The following is a 14,047-nucleotide window of genomic DNA, read 5'->3' as shown; positions in this document are numbered from 1 at the left end:
TACAACTTGCTCTGATATTTTTTTCTGATTTATTCAAATCAAAACAAAAAACGCTCCGCTATATCACCGATAGCTTGTTATCGACGATTATTTTCTATCGCTTTACGTTGTACAATTTTTAAATTTTGTCGCAGAGACGATTGACGACGCGACATGACTCGCGTCGCAATACGGAATCGACCCATAAAACAACAGTTTAAAATATTTGGTCTGTTCCAGTACTGCAAAAATCTACTAATTTTTACTATTTTTTTCGATATCATAAAGGAAAAAATGTTATCGTAGTAAAAAAAAGTAGCTTCTTGCAGGTTCTGGAACAGAGCAATTAATTGATAAATTGCGTGCAAATCCAATGTGCACATGGGTTTCATCTATACAGCCGACAACACCAGGGAATTTCGTTTTTGAATAAAAATGATTTTTGTTTTGTATTTTTTCCTCCTCCGACAATTTCGAAACGATCCAAATTTGGCACAATTTGTCCTCTATCAAGTGGACAACTTCCTTCAATACGTTCGACAATGTAGATTGAGCCATGCAAATGTTGTAATCATTGTCATGGGACTTTTGGAAACTTCCCTCCGCAAAAAATCTCAAGGCAGCGCACACTTTTAAAAGTGGGGGTATTGCTGTTGATCTGGAACTTACTTTGAAGTCGTCCTTTAACGTCTCCACAATGTAAACTACGGCAAAATACGCCTTAAACCTAAAATAACTAATTTTGTCGATAACATAAAGGAAAAATGTTATCGTAGTTAAAAATAATAGCTTCTTGCAGGTTCTGGAACAGAGCAAAAGTCAATTCCTTTTGTAATAACAAATATTAGCTCTGTTCCTTTACGTGCAAGAATCTTCAAGTTTTGCCACTTTTTACTCGAAAAGCGTTCCTTTACTTTAGACACCGTACAATTCATATGGGAGCAGTTTACAACTTTTACTACTTTTGCCGGCTTTACTATTTTCAAAAGTAAGTCCCAATTTACATTAGGCGAGTTTACTTGCGGCAATTGTCAGTTTGTAGGTGAGAGAGGGTGCTGCGAGGCAAAGGGTTACCATATGCCTCACCTCTCTCTCCTACAAAATGACAATTGCCGCAAATAAACTCGCCCAATGTAAATTGGGACTAAAGGAACAGACCAATTGAGTGCTCAACAGTCTTAGGGTTGCCAACGTGCTCAAAAATTGGTTTTATAAAAAAAGTTTTGGTATTAAATGAAAATAATTGCAAACAAATTGTCAATCAATATAATGATGTATTTAATGGCCTTGGATATCTTCCTCCAGTGTGTACACTAAAATTATCGGATAATGCGGTTCCATGTGTTGGTCCTCCAAGAAAAGTTCCATTTGCTTTGCTAATGGGTACTTTACACGATATGTTTTTTACATATGAGCTGTCACTTTGCATATATATTTTGTATGGGAGAGGTGACAACTCATATGTAAAAAACATAAGCTGTGTTCCAGAACTAAAAAGTTTTTACGATTTTTACGACTTTTACACATTTTACTCGAAAAAGCGTTCCCGTACACAAAAAAGTTGTAAAATGTTCACTTCTCTTTAAACAAAAATGGCGCTGAATGACGCTCTCTTTAAAAACTTTTTACACGACAAATTTGGACGAGTAAAAAAATAGTAACATGGTTGTCGGCGTCTGATTGGCTGATACGCCGACTTTGACATTTGTTCCAGTTTTTTTTGACGTATTTTCCATTTTTCCGTTCCCGAACTATTTCAAAAAACTTGTATGTGAGATCAAATTTTTTGCAGTTCTCTCTTTTACGAGTTTTACTATTAAAAAGTACGGGAACGAAGCTATATATACTTTACACGTACCCATAAATAATTTAAAAAAAGGAATTAGATATAATGGAGAGCATGCAAGTAGTACAAAGAGCCATAAAACCAACATCTTGGGTGAATTCTATTGTCGTAACAGTTAAAACGTCAGGAGATTTAAGAGTATTGCTTGGTTTACATTTACGAATTCCACTCGATTTCAACTGTCACTTCCTTTGCGTATACGTCAAATGAAAACTCATCCGAAATCCATTCGATTTCATTTGACGTTTAAGCAATGACATTGACAGTTGAAATCGAGTGGATTTCATAAATGTAAACCAAGCATAAGTCTTGACGCCAGAAAGTTAAATAAATACATAATGAGAGAATATTATCAATTACAAAATATAGATGACATAAGGTAAAAGTTAAGAAGCGCATCTGTTTTTTCTCACTTAAGCTGAAAACACATACAACGTTTGAGTAAAGTATTGCGTTGGGCGTTGACAAAAAAACAACAACAACAGGGAGACGCCGACACCAAAGTCCGGCGTTGATGTGTTTGCCGGCATATATTTCAAATTTGATAATTTGAATTTTTCGGCATCATGCCCAACAGTGTAAAAACGGCCAAAACGGCACAAAACTTTACCCAAACGTTGTATGTGTTTTCAGCTTTAGATGCATATTCTGGTTTTTAGTGTCTTAAGCTAGATGAAAAAAGTTCTGATTTATGTACTTTTCAAACACCTTTTTGGTAAATATCAATATCTAAGACTCCCCTTTAGTATAAATGATTCAACAGAAATATTTTATAATGTATTTAGAGATCTTTAAGAAGATTTAGGAGTTTTAAAATTTTCAGATAATATGTTGGTATAAGGTGAGACAGAGGAAATGCATAATAAACGATTAGCAAAAGTACAAGAAAGAGCGAGAGAAATAAATTTAAAACTTAATAAAAATAAATGTATGTTTTCACTGAAAGAAGTAAAATTTCTCGGATATGTTTTTAGTCAAGAAGGTGTCAAAATTGTTGATGAGAAAGTCAAAGCCATAAAAGAAATGCCTGTCCCAAAAAACAAAAGTGATTTACAAAGATTTCTAGGCATGGTCAACTTTTTAGGTCAATTTATTGAGAATATGTCTGAAAAAAAAACAAAAGTTTTGATAAATTTATTGAAAAATGATGTTGAATGGCTATGGGATGAAAATTGTAACCAAGCATATCAATATTTAATTACAATGATCTCCAATGCTCCAGTTTTATGTCACTATGATGAAAAATTACCATTAGTACTGTCTGTTGTTTCGTCGAAATCCGCTACAGGAGCAGTTTTAATGCAAAATAATAGAGCTATTGCTTATAGTTCAAGAACGCTAACTTCGTCTCAGGAGAGTTGTGCTCAAATCGAAAAGGATCTATTTGCAATCCAATTTGGACGAGATAAATTCCATCAGTATGTATATTGTAGAAAAGTAACAGTTCATACAGATCACAAACCTTTAGTTTATTTATTAAAAAAAACATTACATGAAGTCCCGGCTAGATTACAGCGTATGATGCTAGTTTTACGAGCCTATGATTTAAAAGTGGTATACATATGTACCACGAAAAGAAATGTATATTGCAGACACATTGTCAAGAGCAGCGTTAAAAGAAAATTATATTCCTCATTTTGAGTCTGATTTAAAATGTCACGTAAATGCAATATATAAAAGTCTTACAGTCAGCAAACCATATTTAGAGAAATTCCGTGGAGAATTTACAAATATTAAAAATTTATTGCCTTAACGGATGGCCAAGTAAAAAGTCAAAGTCCCAAACATGTTAAAGCCTCTATGGAATTTCCAGGGTGAAATACATGTATTCAATGATATATGGTCTGTTCCTGAACTGCAAGAATCTAATAATTGTTACTATTTTTTCCGATAACATAAAGGAAAAAATGTTATCGTAGTAAAAAATAGTAGCTTCTTGCAGGTTCTGGAACAGAGCAATAGTCTTTAAAGGAACAAAATTAGTAGTACCATCTTCTATGCGTTCAGAAATGTTAGAAAAGATACACAAAGGTCTTTTAGGAACTAATAAATGTTTAAACATAGCAAGAGAAATTTTATATTAGCCCAACATGTCTGTTGATATATAAGAAATATGATTGATCAATGTTTAGTATGTGCAGAATTTAGACCATCAAATAAAAAAGAGCCTATGAAATAACTAAATTTCCTTTCCAACAAGTCGGTATAGACCTCATGTATTTTGATAGTAAAATGTATCTGATTGTCACAGATTATTACTCTAAATTCATTGAGATAGGATTTTTAAACAATGATTCTATGGCTGATAATATGTGTGTTCGTTTACTCAAAATTGTTACTGAATGTAGTTCGTTTACTCTACAGTACAATACAAATACCTTAGCCGATTACAAGATGTTACTGAATTTGTACAAATTGTTGAGAAAACGAACACACCTAATATCATAGCACATTTAAAATCTATTTTTGCTCGTCGTGGTATTCCCATATCATTAGTGTCAGATGGGGTCCACCATTTCAATCTTTGAAATTGAAAAACTTTTTACATGAATGGGATATAGAATATATTGTCACAAGCCCATATGATGCAAAATCAAGTGGTCAGGCCGAGAGTTCAGTGAAAATTTTCAAAAATATTTTAAAGAAATGTAAGGAATCAAAGACTGATCCATATTTTGCTTTATTACAGTATCGTAACACAGAAAAAAATAACTTACCGTCTCCAGCACAACTTTTGATGCCTAGAAATTTGTGCATAAATTTTCCTGTCTTGTCAAATAAATTAAAACCGAAAGTGGCAAAATTCAAAGAATATAAGAAAAGCTTTTGATAAAAATAAAGAACAATCTACTAGTATATTGTAATGGGTACTTTACACGATATGTTTTTTACATATGGGTTGTCACTTTTTAAATACAAAATGTATATGCAAAGTGACAACCCATATGTAAAAAACATATCGTGTAAAGTACCCATAAGGGAGATCCAAAGTCGGATTGGTTTCCAGGAACAGTGGTAGGAATATTGGACTGTAAAAGATGGTATTTTGTTGAAGATGAAAGGTGTAGTAAATGTAGAAGAAATAGAGTTCATTTGAGACCAAGAAATTGTAATGATTCTGAAAATAATAAAATAAATATCTGATTTTGAAATCGTACAAAAGGCTATTCCTCATACTTCTAATTTACATTCTGAAACAACATGTTGTAGAACAAAGTCATACTCCGGAATTAAATAACAGTATACATGTGGAAGGTAATCAAAACCAAAATGAAAAACATGAACAAAAACTGTAGAACCCTTGTCATGCAAGAGTACATTTTTTCGTTCTGCTGACAATCTCAAGTTTATTTAAATAATTTCGCTAGTTTTCTTTAATATTTTGATATTAAACGTTCCCTAATCGTATTCTGCGTGTGGAAAATATAAAGTATTGTCACTATCAGTTTTTGATACAATATTTATGAAATCTGTGCCGCTGCTGCCGCTTGCTGCGTTCTTTTTGTTTGCATTTCACCTGTTATAATGGCTCCTGCAACAACAACAGCTGTTTGCCGAATATGCAAAGAAAACATAACGAAAACAACTGGTGGAGTCAATTGTTATGTATGCAATCTTTGGTTCCATAAACCTTGCTCGGAAGTTACGGATAGTGCTTATAATCTACTTTCCAGAAATAAGAGTTTACGATGGAAAAGTACAGAGTGCTCATCATTTAGTGTTATTCAGGATGAAGCCTCAGTGTGGAAAGCCATTGAAAAATTGTCATCGAAAGTAGATAATTTGATGGAAACTCTACCCACACTTATAAAGAATGAAATGGATGGTAGCTTTATGACAATTAAGAATGAAATTGATGCGACGCTTAAAACTTTTAAAGATATCATCGACAAGGAGAATGCAAACCATAATGAATTTCGAACATCTGTGAACTCTAGGATACGAAAACTAGAGCGGTAAAACCACAAAATGAGGCAACAGCAATGCCGAAACGATATATTAGTCCACGGGTTGCCTCCAAATTATGAACCTATGCTGATGGCACTCAATATTGGTAAAGCGGTTGGTGTTAGTTTGAAAAATGATGATATTAACAGTTGCTTTTGGCTAGGTAAACCTAAAAAAACAGTGAAGTGATGGAAAAGTATCTGGCTGAAAAAATTTAAAACTGAACCAGGTTACCCCTACCGAAATAGAGTGCAGAATTCATTTGAACGAAAACTTAGCCCCAGATGCTGTGAAAGTGAAACATATTTGCCAAAAGATACTAAAAGAAAAACATATCAAGGGATTCAAGCTAATAGCATCCGTGCCTGGTGCCTGCATATATCAACACAATGGTACACGCAACTTTCGCACACTGGAACAGTTACTGATGGAAGAAGAAACTGTTATCCACCGACGTATTGGCCGCAGAAGTAACATGCCTGCAAGTATTTTTACCGATACTCCAACTTTTGGCACTCCTCATAATATTTCATAAATGTATTAAGTTTTGGATGGGTGGGTGGGTTAGGGTAACAGGATTCTCCTGTTTACCATTCTCTATATTTATAACGTTTATTGCTTATATTGGTTTTAGTCAGAAAATTTGGATGATTGTTATTATTAATGCCCTTTAGAACTTTAAATTTATTTCTACTAACGCAAATTTTTTTAAGACATGTTATGGGTTCAGTTAATTATATTGGTGATATTGTCAGTGATGACTCGTTTATTAAAAGATTCTGTTTTGACCGAAGTAAGCTTAGGGGTCGATCATCGATAACAATTATCGTTGAGTGGCGTTGCCAGTTGTCAAAATTGATCCACGTATTGCAACTCTCAACTGAAGTTGCAAATCTCAGTTGACGAAGCGGCTGTTTTTCAGCAACCACAAATTTTCAGTTGCAGTGAACATTTTCGAAGAAACAAGAAGTAAAATAGAAGGAAAAATAAACATTTTATTAACAATTATTGATTCTTTGCATCATTAATTAATTTTGTATATCAATATGGTGAAAATAACGACAAAGCAGCAGTTCGAAATATGAATTCATAAACTGAGTGAAAATCCAAACTTAGCCCGAGGAGTTTGGGAGTTTTGGTGAAACCAAAGCCACAGCGGATGAAGCGTGGAGGTCCATTTCGGACAGTTTAAACAGCCATGAACCTCCAACACGAACACCTGAAGAGTGGCAGAGCCTGGATTCACTTTAAAGCAAAGTTGAAAAAGAAAATGGCTCAAAATAAAAGAAACATCAACGCCATTGGTGGTTGAAGTGAATTTATCGCCTTTGAAGAGGACAGCAGCAAATCTTTTGCAAATGAATTTGGTGACAAATACAGTAGGTTCAGTTTAAGTACAAATGACGTACATCCTCCATATATATACAGTGGTGTGAAAAATAATAAGGACACTTCAATCCATAACCAAGATTACATTGAAAACTGACTAAAAAAGTGAAAATTACATTAGTTTATAAAATTGATTGTTTTCTTAAAATGTTAAGAAACGTATTATAAAAATATTTTGATTGCTTGTAACCATATTTTATTTATCTTTTATATTTAATGCGAATTGTCGTAGTTTGGTGTGTGAAAAATAATAAGGACACTTTATGACATCTTTTAATAAGGACCAAACTTGAAAGAAATTAATGCAGGTTTTTACTAAATAATGGTAGATAAAGTGTTTCAGTGTCATTAATACTTTGTAGACAATCCTTTGTTTTCTAAAACGGAAGCGCATCGTCTGGGCATCGGGTCGACCAAATTTTGGTACTGGTATCGCGTCCTACGCAACCTGTATAAATTGCCAAAGGTCGCCATAATTTGATGGACACTTTCCCCTGCTTGATTTTTTAACTTCAGTCCACAACATTTTTCAATCGGGTTCAAATCAAGGGATTGTATGAGCCATTCTAATAACTTAACTTAATTATCCTGGAACACCTTTTTTCATTTTGCCGTCATTTTTGGGTCATTAACCTTGCTGAAGACTCATTTGAGAGGCACACCCCCTTCAGCATACGGAAGAATTATATTTTTCAAAATTTCAATGTAATCTGGTGATTTCAAAAACACTTTGAATACTGTATAGAGACCCCACAGCATAGTAAGAATGAGCCCCACAACATGCTATTACCTCGGCCATATTTAGCCGCCTTCAGAGTATATTTTGGGTTATATTCCTGATTTTTAGGTCTTCAACCCTGATAAACTCCTCTATCGGAACAAAAAAATATATTTGGTTTCATCAGACCAAAGAATGGTACGCAATTTTTCTTAGACCAAGCGATGTGATTTCTAGCAACCTGTATTATTTGCTGAATATTTTTTTACCCTACACACGACGTGGGAAGTGTATAATTTTTCGATTAAAATGGTACTTTTCTGACACTGTGAGCTCTAATGTGGCAACCACAGAGTGTTTTAGGAGTTGTTGATGCGTCAAAATTAATATTTAAGTAGTTTTTTATTTGTAAAGATGTGGTAAAAGGATATTTTTTAATCATCGAATAACGCATTTATTATTACAGGTGCAATTTTTGGATTTCTGCTACGACTTTTATCTTTGAAGTTCACTTAGCTGAATCCTCCACCATTGTTTTTAAAGATTCTAAGCTTTTTCTGTAATTTTTCTGTATGAATTTCCTTCTTTATGTAAACATTTAATGATTTCTCGAGTTGCGTGATAACAATGCGTATTTTTACCCATATTTGCAAAGAAAAACTAAAAAATACCGGTAGATTTAACATTTAATGAATAGAAATTAATTCATTTTAAACTTTTACTTACAGGAAAGAATCACAAAAAAATAATATCAATTTATTTTTACTAAAACGAAAAACTGTCCTTATTATTTTTCACAGCAGAAATCACGGATTTTACGAAAAATATTTGTTTTGTATAAAAACTAAACAGAAAGAAAACAAAATCGTAACGGGATTTCTTATTGCAATACATGAACATTTTCAAAAACAAATTTCCATCGCAAATTCTTCCATTTTATACATTTTAGGAACGACCAAAAGTTGTGAATTTCACTGTCCTTATTATTTTTCACACCACTGTATATAGCCAACTACACCAGGGAATTTCGTTTTTGAATAAAAATGGTTTTTATTTTGCCTTTTTTCCTCCTTTGTCAACTTCGAAACGATCCAATTTTGGCACAATTTGTCCTCTATCAAGTGGACAACTTCCTTCAATACTATCGACAATGTAGATTGAGCCATGCAATTGTTGAAATCATTGCCATGGGACTTTTGGAAACTTCCCTCCTCCAAGAATCGCAACGCTGCGCACACTTTTAAAAGTGGGGGTATTGCTGTTGATCTGTAACTTACTTTGAAGTCATTCTTTAACGTTTCCACAACGTAAACTACGGCATCCTTTGGCAATCGAAAATATTTAAGGCGTATTTTGAAATAATTTACTGATTATACAGATCTTTCCACATGATCATCAGCTTACAGTGCAGATGGCAATTCCAATGGATTCGACTTATCCCTCAAATTTCTTTTAATAGATGCAGTGTCCTGTACATTTTCTTCATCATCAAAAAATAATTCCACCGAACTTATCATTTTTTGGGACAGCAAATAAAACTTGACGATTCAATGGACAGGTTATATTCCAATCTTGGGTTGTTTTCCAAATTTGCTCGAAAACTCAGCCAAAATATTAAAATATTGTCCAGAACACACAAAAGAGTTATCCAAAGCGCATTTATTTTTAAAATGTTTTTTTTTTTTTTTGCGAATAGAGGTCACAAGTTTGAAAAAACACTGATCGATAACATGTTTATCGACCACCCAGTTGAGTTGACATTAATGGTACAACATTTCGTCTCAGTCGCGCAGACAACTGACAACGCAACTCAAGTTTAGTGGCAATACAAGATAGACCCATTAGCTTTGGGTATTTTAATGCACAATCTTTGAAACCAAGCAATTTTTCAACCAAATTTGATGAAGTTTCTAATATGCTGAGCAGTGGATATTTTGACTTTGTCGGTGTTTCTGAGACGTGGCTTAAGCCATCCATACGTTCTAAGCAAGGCAGTCAACATTCCGGGCTACAAACTCTTTAGAAAAGATCGTTTGGGCATGCGCGGTGGTCGAGTTGGGTTGTATGTTTCCAATAAGTTTAAAGCTAAAGTTTTTCTGAACCATCTTCATGTGAAGCATTATTTTTACGCATTTCATTTCAGTTTTGTAATGTGGTGATTGGTATGGTGTATCTCCCCAAAGGCGATATTGACGTCTTAGAAAATTATACTATTGACATTGTATCTCAGCATTGCAACGTAATTATATGTGGTGATTTTAACTGTGATATTTCAAATGCTAGAAAGTATTCTCTACTCAAGCTTATGTTAACCCTGTGCAGTCTTTCTGTAGTCCATAACAACTTACCGACTCACTTTGATCGGAACTGGAATTCTACGTCTATGATTGATTACTGCTCTGTTATTCTCATCTGTTATTCGTAGCAGCCAGTTTAATTTTCCACCTCTTAACTCAAACCACGCGTTTATGCTAGTGCAATATCTTTTTCCTGTTCAAAGCAACACATTGGTCCCTTATTATCGTGACTATGACTCTATCGATCTAGAAAGCCTGCATTTTGATATCTTGAACACTGATTTCTCATTTATTTATTATACTAATGACACCAATAGTCAATTATGCTTTTTAAATTCAGTTTTTGAAAATTTATACAACAGTTATGTACCTGAGAAAGTAAAGGTTTCTACTCCTGGAAAAAAATGCGTGGTTCAAAAACAAGGATATTAAATTAGCTATTCGTAATAGAGAATCAGCATACCAAGCATTTAAAGAAGTTAGCTCAGATTACATTAACACAAATTATGAAAATTCTCCATTGAATTCAATCGCAAACATGCGTGTTTCCTCCGCTTGCATTTGTTCCAAGCTGAACTGTTTTTGCTTCATTTGCTAAATGGGTTGTCTTCCCATCACCAGTTAAGATTTCGACACGTACTCCAACAGCACTCCATTCGGAAATTTTCTTCTGGTGAGTTGCCGGAAAAATGTTCACAAATTAAATATTATTTAAATATTATTTAGTTTGTATTAACAAATGTTTGGACATGTTAACACGCTTATCTCTTTTTGGAAAATGAAAGCCGCTGCCTGTAGAGATGTACAATCTGATTTATGTACATATAGGGATCTCTAACAACTGCTAATAAAATGTAGCGAACGGAGTGCCTTTTTCACGACTCCGTTTGGACTGCATCCGGATGCTGTTAAATTGTGAGGAATTGGAGTGCCTTTTTCACGACTCCATTGAACTGCATCCGGATGTTGTTAAAATGTGACAAGTGGATGTGATTCTTTGAATTGCATCCAAATGCGGTTAAAATGTGAGGACTGGAGTGCCTTTTTCACGACTCCAGTTGAACTGCATCAAAACATGCCGTGACAGAACTAGTCCACATTGCACTACTTCCAATTTATTTTGCTGGGAACTTTGACAAAGAGTGCTATTTATTAAATAATTATTTTACATCTGTTTCGTCTGACGGTGTTTCCAACCTACGTTTTGATTATACTAATGATGTTCGTGATAATTTCAGAAGTTTTAGTCTCATAGAATTGCATAGTGCAATATTTAGAATTAAATCAAATGCTATAGGTGCGGATGGCATACCGATTCGGTTCATAAAACTAATTTTTCCTTATGTACAGCATCATATATTACATTTATTTAATACGATTGTAATGACAAATAAATTCCCCAATGCTTGGAGGGTAGCTAGGGTTATACCGCTCAGGAAGAAGAATACTTCTGGAAATAATTGTTCCGATTACCGCCCTATTTCCATTTTACCAGCGCTCTCAAAAGCTTTTGAATATTTAGTCAACGATCAACTAGTTGAACACCTAGATATGTATTCCCTCGTTAGTCCAATCCAATCTGGCTTTCGAAAAAATCACAGCACTCCTACACTCATGGTTAAACTTAAAGACGACATTAGACGTTCAATTGACAGGAGAAATCCATCCATACTACCAACTCAGGATCTCAGTAAGGCTTTTGATTCAGTAGACCACAGTATTTTATGTTGCAAACTCTTTGACCAGTTCAGTTTTTCAAATACTTCATGCAATCTGATTTCGTAATTTCTGTTAAATTGTTCGCAATTTGTTTTTTTCTAATGGCAATAATTCTGAAATAAACAATATATACTCTAGTGTTCCACAAGGTTCCATACTTGGTCCAATTATGTTCATGCTATATATGAACGATATCCAGCTGTGTGTACGCAATTCTGATTTAGCAATATATGCGGATGATTTTCAACTTTACACTGCTTCTAGTACAATAGCTGATTGTGTGTCTAATCTAGACACTGATATTGGACATATATGTGACTGGGCAAGAAGGAATAACCTGAAGATAAACCTTGAAGAAACCAAATGCGTAGTCTTTAGTCTTTGCACATTGATCAGATATGTTCCAAGCTTAACTTGGTATTGAAAAAGTTGTATAGTCTAAATGTTATTCTGCCGACGCAGATTACATATACACTAGCTCATTCTTTGCTAATACCTCATATACTTTATGGCATTGAAGTATATTCGGGTACAAGCAAACGTAATATACATAAACTATGTTTAAGTTTCCATGCTATTCTCAGATACGTTTATAGATGTCGCTGCAGGCACAATTATCAGTACTTTACTGTTCTCAGCAAAAATTTTGAAAGTTGTGCAATTGGAGTTTTGATGTCACAACATCTTTCGATGTAGTCCAACAGATTTATGAAAAATGCACTCCGTAACATACATTTTATAAGCAGTTGCTGTAGAGATCCCTACAGCAAAAAACCAGTTGGTTGATCCCTACACATTTCTTCAAAAGACAAACAAGAGTGTATACCTTTCGGAGAGTTTGTTATAAAATAAAGAAATAAAAACTGAAGTTGCGAACATTTTTGCTGTAATTCATGAGACGGAAATTGTTAATGGAGTGAAGTGCAGTTGGAGTCCATGTCGAAAGCTGAACTAGTGATGGGAAATCAACATAAAAAACCTTTAGTATGATGAAGCAAAATCAGATGCGCTTGGATTAATTGGAGAACGGAGAAAGTAAACTCAAATGTGATTGAATTTAATGGAAATTTTGTAATTTGTGTTTAATAAAGTTCTTTGTATTCTTGTTTTACACAAATAATAAATGCATTTTATTTATTCTGGGATATTTCTCCATAGCTTGCATTTTTACTGCATCTTTGGATTGATTAAAAACCCAATCCGAAGAGTGCCTTTAAATTCAATCCAAAATACTACATAAAAAGTTGTGATTTGGATCGAAAACGGAGTGCATCCTAGCTGTGTGCTATGGAAACAAAATTGAGTGCAGTAAAAATTCATAAGTAAAATTCACAGTAAAATTCATAAGTGAATTCATAGGAAAAGATGTACTCCAACGGCAAATGTACTGTACACTTGTAGTGATTCAACTGCATCCGCGGATGCAAACTTTTTGCTGGGTTAAGTTGCTTGGCTGCTCCTTTGAACAAATCATAGAAACAAGAAATATATGCGTTCTATTTAACATAGTAAAAAATCAATAACCCCTATACTTATCAAACCTTTTTCAATTTTTGCATTCCACAAGGAATCCTCAATTACTATTGGATCACTATAATCACAATATTTTCGAGCAATCTTCCAGCATTTTTAAAAAACTTTGCAATATCGCCTCATATGTTTAAGTGTAAACTGCTTTCTTACTTCTTGCATCAACCCTATAAATAGTAAATTCTTCGATCACTGACAATATCTATAAATACATATCCTATTGAGTTTACCTATAATAACAATTAAAAAAATTTGCGTTAGTTTCGATTTAATATATTGCTTTCCAATAATTTGGTATTTTCTTATTATTTTGAATATTAAAAGAATGTAATCTTGAATATTTTTTTTTTTTTTTTTTTTTTTTTTTTTGAATTAATTTCTATCATTTGTAGCCCGAGGTTGAGCATTTTTTGATTAAATAAATAAATAAAAATGATGTAATAGAAAATCAACCTTATGTTACTAAATCTGGTAGGACTATAAGTACTCCAAAAAGATATGTGCATTGAAACTTGTATTTGAGATATATTTAAGAACTCTGTGAAATACATTTTTGTATTTTGTAATATAATAAAACTTTATCTTGAGGAAAGGGATGTTACATATAATAGCTTCAACAAT

The 14,047-nt window shown here is 33.6% G+C and overlaps 1 long non-coding RNA gene across 1 annotated transcript; it reads left to right on the top strand.

The window, feature by feature from the left end:
* Positions 1-5,132: 5,132 nt before the first annotated feature.
* Positions 5,133-13,366, top strand: LOC141406715 (uncharacterized). Its single transcript, XR_012413486.1, has 2 exons — positions 5,133-5,879; positions 5,937-13,366. It is a non-coding gene; the product is annotated as an uncharacterized lncRNA (long non-coding RNA).
* Positions 13,367-14,047: the final 681 nt, after the last annotated feature.

Source organism: Musca autumnalis, unplaced genomic scaffold (assembly GCF_047663935.1).
Source record: "Musca autumnalis isolate F117 unplaced genomic scaffold, ASM4766393v1 scaffold_1, whole genome shotgun sequence".
NCBI lineage: Eukaryota > Metazoa > Arthropoda > Insecta > Diptera > Muscidae > Musca > Musca autumnalis.
This window is presented reverse-complemented; position numbering and strand designations above follow the sequence as displayed.